General features: G+C 39.0%; 1 protein-coding gene across 8 annotated transcripts in view; it reads left to right on the forward strand.

Annotated features, from left to right (window-relative positions):
• Positions 1-1,240: 1,240 nt before the first annotated feature.
• The window catches only part of FARS2 (phenylalanyl-tRNA synthetase 2, mitochondrial), a 540,850-nt gene continuing 526,639 nt past the window's right edge, over positions 1,241-15,451 (forward strand). For 4 of the 8 annotated variants that reach the window (XM_036257555.1, XM_036257556.1, XM_036257557.1 and 1 more), the window contains exon 1: positions 1,333-1,348. The gene's annotated coding sequence lies outside the window, so the exon portion shown is untranslated. Of the gene's footprint in view, positions 1,349-15,451 lie in introns of all 8 variants that reach the window. The other 4 variants (XM_036257558.1, XM_036257561.1, XM_036257562.1 and 1 more) reach the window with 2 other exon arrangements.

Genomic DNA, 15,451 nt, shown 5'->3' on the forward strand with positions numbered 1-15,451 from the left:
GCCCCCTTATGGGGGATCAAGCCCACAACCCTGGCATATGCACTGACCAGGAATCAAACCAGCGACCCCTTGGTGCATGGGTTGACACTCAACCACTGAGACACACTGGCCAGGCACACTTAAGAACCTTTTAAAAACTATGCCAGTATTCTAGTTCTACTCACATGAAATCAGTCATAAACTCTGGGAATGGCACCCAGCAATAACATCTTTAAAAAGTGTCAAGGATTTTGTTAGTGGTGGTGTTAGACCTTAGTTCTTGAATTCACCTAAGAAAGAATTTAGAGCCAAGAACCCTACAAGAACCCTAATGCAAGAAGTTTATTTAGAAAGTCATAGAGGTAGGAGAAGTGAACCAGCTGGGTTGTGTGGACTCAGGAAACAAGTTATTGCAGCAAAAGAAGGGCCTTTGGAGCTAGGAGAAAGAAAGCAAAGGATGTGCCTGAGAAAGAAGGCATGGGCTTACTCTAGGGAGCTGGGTCCCCTGCCTGAAGAGTTTTTGTCTGTTTTCTAAAGGCAGGAATTTCAGGGGAGGTCTCAGGAGGATCTCAATAGAGTGTGTGTCCTTTCAGGGTCTTGGTCTCTACTGATTGTTTGGCACTGGGGTAGGGGGTCATTGGTTATTGCATCTGGTCCTGAGGTCAGCCATGGTGTCACTTTGTCTGGTTTGCTGCTTTTCTGGGCCTGGAGCTGAAACACAACTGAGATGTAGATATTATCATCTTTAGTTTTGACCAAAACTCTGTTTCTGTGGCCAACAGACCTGAGGCTTTGTTTTTAAGGTTATTTATTGCAGATTAGAACCTCATTGTCCTGAGGGCTTAATGCTTAAGGGAGTGGTAGTTCAGGGTTTGTATGGGAGTCCTGGGAGGCTATTCTCCAGCTTCCTGTTCCTCCTCTGTGGGAGTCTAAACCGCATGACTAGCAATATGAAAGGTCATGCAATCTAAACCACATGGCTATTGACATGCTAGGGTAGGAAAGTTTACCAGAGGGATAAGGTCCTTACCTAAAATAGTTGTTTTTTCTAGTTTTGGCTTTGGTAAGCACCTGGGCCTTTCTGTCCTGGTGACATTTCATATTCTGCTTATGCCTGTCTAACTGCTTACTCTATCACTTTCGAATGTGCCACCAGGATAGAGGACCATTGTCATCAGGTCCAAATCAGATAGCTGACTGAAATAGCAGGGGGTATTCATTCATGTTTACTGTGTCTGTGCAGGTGTGTCATTGCTATTATCCTAATTGTTTGGGGAGACCCTGCCTTTAGTCTAATGATATAAATACCATGAGGAAGAATAATTGTCACCTCACATCCCCATATCCAGATGTTCCAGGAACAACTCAGGTGTGTTCGAAGTTTCTCTTGGTAAGCCCCTTTTATAGGGAAAGCCTATACTTAAGGGGAAGTAAGTTCTATACTTGAACTTTTCCTCCTTTAAGTAGATTTTGGAATTGATTCTACCCATAATCTTGAAATATGTGTTAGTTAACATTGCACCAAGATGTCTTGCTATTCCATTTAACCAGTCTTGTAGTTATATGCCTTACTATTTCAAACCCTAACAGCGAATCTATAAAGCAAAATCTGGTTTTGTGTATACAGAGACATAACTTTATCTTATCAGATCTCGTATTAACAAAATTCATAAAAGGTGTGAAGATAATTTCAGGAGTCTTTTGAAAATGGCTAGTATTTCATTTTACTATTTTTGCAAAATCATGTTTTTATTAAGTGGCATTTTTGAATTATCTCAGTAATTAATTAAAATTAAATCTTCATATGAAGAAGGTTTTGTAATAAAAGTGATTTTATTGGGAAATCTAGGTAATTTTAAAAAGGATTGTCTAAAGGTTGTTATAGCGTCCTCAGGGTTGCATACTAGTTGAAGTTCAGATGATACAAATAATATTTTGGAACATAAAGCAAAAAAGAAAGAAAAAGGAAAATATATGGTTAGAATGGTTAGAATGCTAGATAGTTTATGAAATCCAATGCTGATCTGAACAGCCCTTGACAGTTTGAGAACCAGTTTGGGAACTCTTAGCCTTAGCAGTGGTATGAATCTGTGAACTAGCTACAGCAGTGGGTCTTGATTCTGGCTGTATATAGAATCGCTGGGAACTTGTGCTACTACTAATGTCAGGGTTCTTTTCAGCGACCAAATAAAAATCTTGGCAATGGTACCTTGACACAAATATTTTAATAGCTTCTCAGGTAATCCTGATGTGTAGCCAACATTGAGAACCACTGGCCCCCAGTGCTGCCACCAAGATGTGTGACTGAAAAAGGCACCGTCATTGCCTTTAAGTAATTTTGGAATCTTGCAAGACTGGCCTTCTGAAATCTTTGAGGGCAAAAACTTTCCCTTACTCTTTTCTGTTCCCAGCATCTCTTCTAAATGCACAGTTAATATTTGCCAATCAGTTTAATTTATTTTAAAGCAATATTCCAGAATTCAAGCTGCTCTCTAGATCATAGTGACTTTATTACCCCAGATAAGCATAACTATTAAAGCATGAGCACAACTATTAAAACAAAGATTCACAAAAAAACCAAACAGGCTGTGTTTAGGATATTTGAAGCGGGGCAAGCAGGTCAAATGTAGTGGAGTGACTGGCTGGTGGAGTGAAAATATTCTTAAATTGGGAACAGTAGATGTTTGTTTGTCTAGACACTCCCCATGGGTTTGGACGAACCTGGGAGGATCTCTGCCTATCTTTCCTGTCTCTATAAATCAGGCAGCATAGGAACAAATACACGTTATTCTTATACCTTCAAATAAATTCTGCCTGTGCTACTCAAATGCAGGCTCAGTATACTCTCGAGTCAACCTCAATACTGTGGTGTAAGGAGAATTTATTCTCTAATTCTTACAGAAGATGCTGTGTAATTAACTTTACCTTTCCATCATTCATTGATGAAATGGTGATTGCAGATCAGGATACATGCACAGGTAGTGGGTTTAGTGTAATGTTACTTAAAGCTTTTTGCATTTGTAGGTTGGGGCTGGTCCTCACTATTTTCTTCACATTAACTGGTACCTGTCACATGCAGATATTTGACTTTTTGAAAAACTTAAATCAAAACATTAAATAAAGCGGCAGCTTAGACTTGCAAAATAGTTTGCTTTTAAGACTGAATTGATCCAAGAGGTTTTAAAGTGACTATACTTTTCAATTACTTTTTTGAGGAAAAGAAAATGGGTACTGATTCCAAATAGGGGAGTTGTAAATACTGTGTTTTTAGTTGCAACAACAGATATTTATGGACTTCTGTTTTTTATTGACTCTATGTATTGTACTTTATTCATAATATGGAAGAAGATTGGTGTTTTTTCTTACTCAGCATTATTTAAATATTTTTCAATAAAATCCCAACATTACATTGTCAGTTTTCACTCCTAGACCCCTCATTTTAAGATATATTGTGGATATCTTCACATAATACATGTGAGTATCGCCACATAATAAATGAGGGAAGTGTTGAGTAGAGTAGGTACTTTTGAGTTGATATCTTATATCCTGCTCTGTTTGGATTAAAACCCTATTCTTTTAAAATATTTTCTTCTTAAAGTCATACTTTATTCGTAATTTAAATTATAACTTCAAATAAAGCCATCGATTGTTGATGTTTTTCAACTCTTACAGCACTAGAAGGTCAGAGTTCAGCAGGGCTCTACCCCAGTTTGTGTGATCTGTGACCAGATTACCTTTTCTACTTAACTCTCTTCAGCCCAAAATAGAACTGAAATCATCTGTGCTCCCTTTACCCCCAGGGACAGTGTAAAGATTAAGAACATATTCTCATTGCTCTGCGTCATGAATTGAATTTGTGGCCCCCAATCTCTCTCCCCCCCGGAAATTCACATGTTTAGACCCTAACCTCTAATGTGATGTTATTAGGAGATGCCACCTTTGGGAAGTGATTAGGTGATGAGAATAGGACCCTCAATAATAGGGTTAGTGTGCTTATAAAAGAGATACCCGGAAGCTTTTTCCTCCCTTTCACCATGTGAGGAAGACACAGTATAAAGACTGCTGTCTATGAACCAGGAAGAAGTGGGTTCTCCCCTGGCACTGAAACTGATGGCACTTTGAATTTGACTTTCCAGCTTCTGAAATGTTTGTTGTTTATAAGCCACTAAGTCTATGGTATTTTTATTATAGCAGCTTGGGCTAAGACACTGTGCTTTCATTTTCTGGGGGAAAAAAGAGGGTATGCAGGAGGACTTCATATTGTTGCTATCAATGAACTAGGTCTGAAGGAACATAGGTTTTAATTTTTTTCTTTTTGTTAAATTCACATGGTAGTCTAACACTAGAAGCTTATACTTTCTTCACAGTATAGTAATATGAAGTGTTTTTACAAGATCTTTAACTAAAAATTATAATGGCATAATTTATTTGAAAGAAGCTTAATTTAATTATTGAAATGTTGGGACAGAAATGTCTCTACCCAATGGTTGTTATGACATGTGTGGATTTAAAATGCATTTCTTTTCTTTATTTTATTTTTTTGTCAATCCTCACCTGCAGATATTTTTTTCCATTGATTTTTTAGAGAGAGTGAAAGGGAAGGAGGGAGGAGGAGGAGGAGGAGGAGGAGGAGGAGAGAGAGAGAGAGAGAGAGAGAGAGAGAGAAACATTGATGTGAGACACATTGATTGATTGCCTTCTGCATGTGCCCTGATGGGACTGGGGTTCGAATCTGTAACCCAGGTACATGCCCTTGACCTGGAATCAAATCCGTGACCCTCTGGTTTGTGGGCACAGTTCTAACCATAGAACAACACCCATCAGGGCTAAAATGCATTTCTTAACTACTCAACCTCACTGGGTCTTTCTTCTTAGCTAGCATTGGGCTTTTTTTTTTTTTTTCTAAACAACCAAAACCTGATGTGTGAGAAGCATAATTTCCACATTTGAGTCTTAATTAGTTTGGTAGGAGAATGCAGCCTTTTTTTCCAATATCAAACACTTCAGCTCTTTCTAGCATTAGAGATTCTGTTTTCTCTTTGAAAGAGATGGAGCAATATGGGGAATTGCCTAGATAGTTTGGCTCCCACTAAGTAGGAGAGATAGGTAGGTGCCTTCCAGGCACCCTAAGGAGGCCATGTGTGCACCAGAGGACAAACGGACCAACAGTAGCTCATGGCCATCCCCTTTCAAGGAGCTACACAAAGCAACTGCCAGACACACCCTCAAGACTCCTGAAGAGAGCTGAGGCAGGATGGCCATGAGCAGTTGCTTTGTGTAGCTCCTTGAAAGGGAAACTGAGCTGTAATGAACACAGCCAGAGACCTGGTATTAGAAAGCAACTGGAGTTGAAAAGTCTATGTGAGGAAGATGAAAAGAGTAGAATGCGTTGTTGGGCAAAGGTGTTCCGAGTTCCTGAGATGGAGAGGCACTGAGAGAGCTCTGAGTATCCCCTCAATCCTGTATTTTGAAGGCTGGGGTGTTTTGTGAATTGTCTGTGGGGCAGTGACTGGGGACAGTGGTGCCCACTCCATTTCCTGGGAAAAAGATCATCCACCCAGTTTGTTGCCAGACCAGCAGCTTCTTGTTGCTTCTGAAAGTCTGTGTGACTTGCTGCCTTGGGCAGAAATAATGACAACCTGCCTTCAAATGGAAACTGCTCGACTTGTGATAAAAATATCTCGATTACTCATGTTGATAGTGGCATGGAGGAACACAGCTAGATAAAATTTACAAGTAATTCAGAAACCTCATTAAGCCCATTTTTCCTCTTCTAAGAAGTAACAAAATTAATTGCTCTTTCTGTACCTGCCCACCCAGAAATTGGTGATTCAAGAAATGAAATGACAAAAAGGCAGGTAATTCAGAGGGAGAAGAACTGCCTAGCATAATATATGGACTGTTGTCTAAATTTCTCATTGGAGTGGATTTGTGTGTCAGTTAAATGCTTTGTTGTGGGCCCAATCCCCAGTGGGGGGCATGCAGGAGGCGGCCAATCGAATTTCTCTCTTATCGACGTTTCTCTCTCTCCCTACCTCTCCTTTCCTCTCTCTCTAAAAATCAATCAATAAAAAAAATTTAAAAATGCCTTTTCTTGGTGTTTCAAGTTTAATGAGACAGCTGCAAAATTCACTAAAGTCAGCTTCTAGAACATTGTCTAGAAAATGTCTAAAAATTATGTTTCATGATGGATTTTTTTCAATTGTGGTAAATATACTTATAAAATATACCATTTTAACCATTTTTAAGTGTTTAGTTTAGTGGTATTAGTACATTTACATTGTTGTGCCACCATCATCACTATTCTCTGGAACTTTTTCATTATCTCAAACTCAGGACCCATTGAGCAGTAACTCTCCATTCTCCACTCCCTCTGGCCTTTGATAACCACGATTCTACTTTCTGGTTTATATGAGTTTGATGATGAATTTTTTCATTCCATGAATTTCATAGTCATTGTCCGAACCAATATATAATACCAATTTCTATGTGTCCACACTCAGGATCACCCCTTTTAAAAGGACCCTGATATAACTAGATGCATAATTACCTTATACTCGGAAATGATAGACACTTCTTGTTAAGGACTTGAAACCATCCAATTTAGTCACTGCTCCTAGCCATCACTAACCTTACATGCTCATCCTGAGAAAGATCATCTTCCTCATTAAAAGAAACCAATAACTCTAGAAAATTACTTTTAAGTGGCAGGTGGTAAAATTGATTTTCTTAAATATGTGTTGTTATGTGCATGGTATTCCAAACGTTTTACCAGTCTCCATTGACAAAGGCAAAAAGAACCAGGAACAGTTATTTAATATTTTTAATACTGCCTAACTTATCAGTATAATATTGTTGTTAACATTAGGCTACTAGGCAAAATTAAGCACATCTAAACTTATGGATTAAAGATGACTTTTTAGTCATTTAATGAGAATAGGAATTTGGGGAATGTGAAGGGAAGTGTCACCAGTGACTTGCTCTTTGTTGCTGTGGATACATCACTGTACTCAGGAGACTAAGAAAGGGACAGGAGATGCAGCCCCGAGGAGTGGCTTCTAAGCATAGGTGCCTAGAAGACAGACGCAGAGTGGCCCCGGGAGTTGTGCAGTCACATCCTGACCGGACATTAGGGAAAGATTCCTGAGCTAAGTGGCCTGTAAAACAGTGGGTGCTAAAGGCCTCAAACCATTTTAGCTGGTACATGTGGGGTAGGGAAACATACACAGAATGGGGCAAAACTGTTGGAGGAGACTATCAAGAGTTCAGGCTTACAGGTGGGAAAATAACAAAACAGCTGTAGTTCTTCTTGGGAACATTTCTATTCAGCAGATATGCAGGAGGTACTCTGGGAGAGAGAAGGGGCTTGGGCCTATGGGGAGTACGTTGATAAGTCAGGTAGAATTTGGCCTTTTAAAAACTTTAGTAAAGTTATGCTTTAGAAAGGCAAGTCCAGGCATATTGCATACATAAGGTGAATCAGAGAAGATAATCAGTGGTTTTTTGAAAAATATGTTTTCATGGATTTTTTTTTTTAAGAGAGGAAGGGAGAGAGAGATAGAAACATTGATTTGAGAGATACATCAGTCAGCTGCCTCCTGCACGCTCCACACTGGGGATCGAGCCCACAACCGTGGCATGTGCCCTGACTGGGAATCGAACTGGGACTTCTTAGTCCATGGGACGACGCTTAATCAACTGAGCCACACCGGCTGGGCTGAAGATAATTATTTAAGTAGAAGTTGTTAAAGGCTGTTTAATTATCTTGGAGGAAGATATTGAATGTCTAAATTATGTTGGTTATGAGAGTGCCAAAGTGGGTCAAAAAGAATTCACAGGCTTTCCAGTTTGAATGTAGGAAATGAAGGGCAGGGGAAGGTCAAGAGTAATCATAAGATCACTAGGTTGTGCCCTGGCCGGTTTGGCTCAGCAGTCAGAGCGTCGGCCTGCGGTCCAGAGATACCTAGGTTTGGTTCCCGCTAAGGGCATGGACCTTGGTTGCAGTTTGTCCCCGGCCCTGGTTGGGTCGTGCGGGGGGCAGCCACTCAATGTGTCCCTTTCACATCTATGTTTTTCTCTCTCTTTTTCTCTCTCCCTCCCACTCTATCTGAACAGAAAAATGGAAAAATGTCTTCAGGTGAGGATTAAAAAAAAATTACTAGGTTGTAATGCATGTCATACAAAATTCAAAAGGTATGAATGAAAAGTAAGCCTCTCTCCTATCTCTGTCCCCAAGCTCTTACCACTTCTTATACACTTTGTTATATTTGTGTGTAAATGCGTAAGTTACATATATATTCTTGTTAAAAATGTTAGCTACTGTGCACAGTAGTCTATTTAATGATGTATCTTGGAGATATCCTATGTCAATACATGTATAACTGCTTTATTCTTAATTTACTCAGCTAGTTTCCAATTAATAGAAATGCGTTTTCCTGTCTTTGGCTCTTATGTACACATCATTTAGAGAGTGTTCTTGTTTATGCATCATTTTACACACATGTGAAAAAGTATATCTATAAGTTTAAGTTACTATAGGTGGCATTGCTGAATTAAAGAATATATGAATCTTAAATGTTGATAGATACTGCCAAATTGTCTTTTATAGAATTTTTACCAGCCATATCTGTTTCTTAGATGTTCCTAATAGTATATCAAACAATATGCTCTCTCCAATCTGTACATTAAAAAGTATCTAATTGTCATTTTAATTTACATTTCTCTGAGTGAGATCTAGTGTCTGTTCATAACTTTCAGAAGCATTTCTAATTCTTTTTTGGGGAACTTTCTGTCAGTAGCTGATGCCCATTTCTCTGTTTAGAAGTTGGACTTTCATGGAATGTGTATAGTGGTTTCTCAAATTATGGTTCTGGAATTTTGGTAAATATGGTATATTGGGATCATATTAAGGCAACAGTCATCTGTTCCTATTTTATTAAGAGTTTGTTTTAATGAAGAGTGAATGTTAAATTTTGTCAAATACCTGTAGAGCATCATATGATTTTTTTCCCTGTGATCATAGGGTAAAATAGAGGACTAGATTTTCTATCTTGATTTATTCTTGCATTCAATACATGCTGACCACCCACCACTCCCTCTGGCCATAGTACAGCAATTCATTTGTAGTTTCTGAGTTCTGTTTATTAATGTTTTGTTTGGGATTTTTACATATAGTTCATAAGTATCTTATTCATCACTAATACTAGCTTTTCACAGATCATCAGTATCCTCCTAATGGTTTAATTAACCCTCACCTCGCCCAGCTGGTGTGGCTTAGTGGTTGAGCTTCGACCCATATACTAAGAGGTCCTGGTTCGATTCCCGATTCCCAGGTTGTGGGTCTGATCCCCAGTGGGGGGCATGCAGGAGGTGGCCAATCTATGTTCTCTCTCATTGATGTTTCTGTCTCTCCCTCTCCCTACCTCTTTCTCTCTGATATCAATAAAGAAAAAAAATGAAAAAAAACTTAATCCTCATCCTTTTTACAGTCTGTAATCTTCTTCTATTTAGCTGTGGCATTTTACACCCTAACCGGTGTTTTCACTTGGCCTTCTTGAAATGCTTTCCTTTCTTAACTTCTGTGATGAATTGAGCTGTCAGCTACTTGGTGGCTTCTTCTCATCATACCTCTTGTCTGTCTGCCTAGAACCTCCCTCCTTGACCTTCTCCTTTGAGGTATGACATTATCACTGAGGTGGACTGACCTCTCATACATCTCTTAGCGTGCCCATCTGCATATCCCGCGATCACCACAAACACAGTCTGTCTAAAATAAATTCATTCTTGGATGTGAAAATGGAGGCAGAGTGAATGGAAGCTACACAGATGATCTCCCAGGACCAAATGGGAATTACAACTAAAATAAAGACAAATCCTCAGAAAAAAGCAACAGAAAAGCACCAGGACAGGACCATATAACCAGGGACACTGGTAGGATCTATGGAGGTGCGAGAGGGCGGCAGGCTGGGAGCCCAGGGACAGCAGCGGTCTTAGCTGTGAGCAGCGCCCTTGGGGAATAAAGACCAGGCCCGCTCCACAGTGCAGAGAGTATGGACAGAGCACTAAAATAGCCACAGCCACTCACCTGGGGGCTATGGCAGAGGGAGGGCAGACTGGGCTGGAGCTCTGTGGGGACACCCGTTTTGGAGGACACTCAAAGTTTTTGCTGAGTTGCAGTCACAAAGGACAGTGGCCAGTGTGCTCCTTCCCAGAGTGGTGGGAAAAAGCAGCAGCCCCCCCCCCCCCCGGAGATTCAGCCCTTCCCAGGTGAGGCAAAGAAATGCAAATTGAGGCTCATTAGCAACCAGCATCTATCCCACCCTTTGGAAATCCTCTTAGGCAGAACACCAAGACTATATTCCAAGGCACTGAGTAATTGACACTACTAGCCTCCAGGAAAAAGCTAGAGGATAACGGAACCTTTTCTGGGCTTGCAAATCTACCCAGGAAAGTAAGACTTGATACTGGTGTTTAATGTGGGCCCACCCAGGCTCATCCAAACCCAGTAGAGGGAGCCACAAACAGCAGAACACCAACACCCACAGGGAAAATTTGGCAGGCTCCAAAACCCACTGAGATAGCCAAAATGGTGAAACAAAGAAACAAATCCCAAATGAAAGAAAAAGAGAACTTTATCGAAGATGAGATAAATAAAATTCAGTTAAACAATTTATCAGAGGTAGAGTTCAGAGCCACGATCTTGAGGAGGCTCAAGAACATGAGTAAGGACATCAGCACCATGAGTAAACGTATAGAAACAATGAAAACCAACCAAGTGGAAATGAAGAATGATATAGCAGAAATAAAGAACACATCGGAAGGACTAACCAGCGGAGTAGAGGAAGCTGAGGACCGGATCAGTGAATTAGAAGACAGGATAGAAAAAAATCAACCCACCAGAAAACCAAAAGGAAAAAACAATTAAAAAACAGGAAGATGGTTTAAGAGAACTCTGGGACAACAGGAAATGTAATAACATTCGCATCACATGAGTCACCGAAGAGGAAGAAAATGGGCAAGGGTTAGAGGATATATTTGAAGAAATAGTGACAGAAAACTTTCCTAACTTGGTGAAGGAAGAAGGCATTCAGATTCAAGAAGCACAGAGAGCCCCAAGTAAGAAGAACCCAAACAGGCCCACACCAAGACAAATAGTAATTAAATGCCAAAAATTAAAGACAGAGAGAGAATCCCAAAGGCAGCAAGAGATAAGCAACAGGTTATCTACAAAGGAAACCCCTTGAAGCTCTCAACTGACTTCTCAACAGAAACACTACAGGATAGAAGGGAGTGGCATGAGGTAATCAAGGTCATGAAAAACAAGGATCTGAATCCAAGACTACTCTACCCAGAAAGGCTATAATTTAAAATAGAAGGTCAAATAAAGAGCTTTCCAGACAAAAAAAAGCTAAGGGAATACATTAGCACCAAACCAGCACTATAAGATTTGCTAACAGGACTGCTGTAATTAGTAGAAGAAATAAGAAGAAAAATATAACCACACTAAACAAAAATGGCAATAAATAAGTACGTATCAATTATCACCTTAAATGTGAATGGTTTGAATGCTTCAATAAAAATACACAGAGTAGCTGACTGGATAAGAAAGCATATATGTGAGAGAGACTCACATATATGTTGTTTACAAGAGACCCACCTCACAACAAAAAACACATAAGTTGAAAGTGAAGGGATGGAAAAAAAATCTTTCAAGCAAACGGAAAGGAAAAAAAAGCTGAGGTAGCAATACTCATATCTAATAAAGTAGATTTCAAAATGAAGGCCATAACTAGAGACAAAGAAGGCCACTACATAATATTGTAGGATCTATCCAACAGGAAGATATGACCTTGGTAAACATATATGCACCCAATATAGGAGCACTAACATATATTAAAAATCTTTTGGAGGACTTCAAAGGAGAAATCAACAGCGATACAATCATAGCAGGGGACTTCAACACCCCGCTGACTTCACTAGACAGATCATCTAGACAAAAAATTAACAAGGAAACATAGACTCTAAATGAAGTGCTAGATCAAATGGATTTAACAGATATCTACAGAGAATTACACCCCAAAACTGCAAAATTCATATTCTTCTCAAGTGCACATGGGACGTTCCTTCAAAGATAGACCACATGTTAGGGCACAAACTAAGTCTCTACAAGTTCAAGAAGATTGGAATCCTATCAAGCATCTTCTCAGATCACAGTGGCATGCAAATAGAAATCAATTACAACAAGAACATTCAAAGATTTGAAAACATGGAAGCTAAGTAGCATGTTATTGAACAATGAATGGGTTACCATGGAGATTAAGGAAGAAATTAAAAACTTCCTGGAAACCAATGAAAATGAACACACAACAATACAAAATCTATGGGATGCAGCAAAAGCAGTTCTGAGAGGGAAGTTCCTAGCACTACAGGCCTACCTCAAGAAACAAGAAAAGTTTTTAATAGACTAACTTCAAAACTTAAAGAACTAGAGAGCAAACAAAAAGAAAACCCCAGAGCAAGTAGAAGAAAGGAAATAGTAAAGATCAAAGCAGAAATAAATGACATGGAGACCAAAAAAACAATTCAAAGGATCAATGAAACAAAGAGCTGGTTCTTTGGAAAGATAAACAAGATTGATGGATCCTAGCTAGACTCACCAAGAAACAGAGAGAACCCAAATACACAAAATCAGAAATGAAAGAGGAGAAATAATAACTGACACCACAGAAATACAAAGGATTGTTAACAAATATTTGAACAATTATACAGCAACAAATTTGACAATCTAAGCGAAATGGACAAATTTCTAGAAACACAGTCTCCCAAAACTGAACCGGGAGGAAATAGAAAATTTGGATAGATCAATAACAACAGGAAAAATTCAAGATGTAATCAAGACTCTCCCAGCAAACAAAAACCCAGGCCTGGATGGCTTAATGGGGGAATTTTACGAAACATTCAAAGAAGAACTAACACCCATTCTCCTCAAACTATTTCAAAAAATTCAAGAAGAAGGAAGACTTCCAAACTCATTGTATTAGGCCAGCATAATTCTAATTCCAAAACCAGAAAAAGACACTACAAAGAAAGAAATCTACAGGCCAATATTCCTGATGAACATAGATGCCAAAATCCTGAACAAAATACTAGCAAATCGAATCCAGCAATACATCACAAAAATCATTCACAGTGACCAAGTGGGATTCATCCCAGGGATGCAAGGCTGGTAAAATATTTGTGAATCAATAAATGTGATACACCACATAAACAAAATGAAAGATAAAAATCATATGATCATATCAATAGACACTGAAAAAGCATTTGACAAAATCCAGCACCCATTTCTGATAAAGATGCTCAGCAATCTGGGAATAGAGAGATCATATCTCCACATAATAAAGGCCATATACGAAAGACCTACAGCCAACATCATACTCAACGGGCAAAAACTAAAAGCCTTTCCCTTAAGAACAGGAAGAAGACAAGGATGCCCACTTTCGCCACTCTTATTTAACATAGTACTGGAAGTCTTAGCCACAGCAATTAGATAGGAAGAAAAATAAAAGGCATCCAAATTGGAAAGGAGGAAGTGAAATTGTCATTATTCGCAGATGACATGATACTATACGCAGAAAACCCCAAAAACTTTATGAAAAATTTACTAGCCTTAATAAATGAATTTGGCAAAGTAGCAGGATACAAAATTAATGTCAAGAAATCAACGGTATTCTTAGACACCAATGATGAACTCACAGAAAGAGAAACTAAAAAAAAATCCCATTTACCATTTCAGTAAAAAATTTAAGCTACCTAGGAATAAACGTAACCAAAGAAATAAAGGACCTATTCACACAAAACTACAGGACATTGAAAAAAGAAATAGAGGAAGACATAAAAAAGTGGAAGCACATACCTTGTTCATGAATTGGAAGACTTAACATCATTAAAATGTCCATACTACCCAAAGCAATCTATAGATTCAATGCAATCCCCATCAAAATACCAACGACATACTTCACAGAATTAGAACAAATACTTGAAAAGTTTATATGGAACCAAAAAAGACCCTGAAGAGCCACAGCAATCTTGAAAAAGAAGAACAAAGTTGGAGGGATCACATTACCAGATTTTAGGTTATACTGCAAAGCCACTATAATCAAAACAGCCTGGTAATGGCACAGGAACAGGCCGATCGATCAATGGAACAGAATAGAGAACCCATAAATGGTCCCAAGACAATATACTCAATTAATATTTCACAAAGGGGGCAAGGGCATACAATGGAGTAAAGACAGCCTCTTTAATAAATGGTATTGGGAAATTTGGACAGCTACATGCAAAAAAATGAAACTCGACCACCAACTTACACCATACACAAGAATAAACTCAAAATGGATAAAAGACTTAAATGTGACTCATGAATCCATAAAAATCCTAGAAGAAACTGTAGGCAACAAAATTTCAGACATCATACGCAGCAGAATTTTCACTGATACATCACCTAAGGCAACAGAAACAAAGGAAAAATGAACACATGGGACTCCATCTAACTCAAAAGCTTCTACACAACAAAAGAAACAACCACCAAAATGAAAAGGCAACCCAGTCTATGCGAGAGCATTATTGCCAACGATACATCAGATAAGGGGTTAATTTCCAAAATATATAGAGTACTCATTCAACTCAACAAAAGGAAGACAAAGAATCCAATTAAAAAATAGGCAGAGGAACTAAATAGACACCTCTCCAAACAGGACATATAAATGGCTAAGAGACATATGAAGAAATGCTCAACATCACTAATCATCAGAGAGATGCAAATTAAAACAACCGTGAGGTATCACCTCACTCCTGTCAGAATGGCTGCCATCAATAAATCATTAAAATGTTGGCGACGGTGTGGAAAAAATGGGATTCTAGTGCACTGCTGGTAGGAATGCGGACTGGTGCAGCCATTTTGAGGTGTTACCTCAAAATATTAAAAATTGAACTGCCATCGGACCCAGTGATTCCACTTCTAGTAATACCCTAAGAAGCCTGAAACACCAATTAGAAAGAATATATATATACCCCCATGGTCGTAGCAGCACTATTTACAATAGCTAAGATCTGGAAAGAGCCCAGGTGTCCATCAGTAGACGAATGGATAAAAAAGCGGTGGTACACATACACAATGGAGTACTTTGCAGCTGTAAGAAAGAAAGATCTCTTATCCTTTGAGAGGACATGAAGGGACCTGGAAAGTATTATCCTAAGCAAAACAAGTAAAACAGAGATAGACAAGTATCATATGATCTCGCTTATTTGTGGAATATAATGAACATAACAGTCTGAGGAATGGGGTAGTCCCAGAGAAGTGGAAGTGGGGTACAGACTGATAATCCCCAGAAGACGGGTTGAGGGGGGAGAGGTAAACCACAGAATTTATATGCACGTATGCATGAAACAGTGGATATACAACAAAGCTAGGGAC

This window comes from Molossus molossus, unplaced genomic scaffold (assembly GCF_014108415.1).
Source record: "Molossus molossus isolate mMolMol1 unplaced genomic scaffold, mMolMol1.p scaffold_m16_p_12, whole genome shotgun sequence".
NCBI classification, from domain to species: domain Eukaryota; kingdom Metazoa; phylum Chordata; class Mammalia; order Chiroptera; family Molossidae; genus Molossus; species Molossus molossus.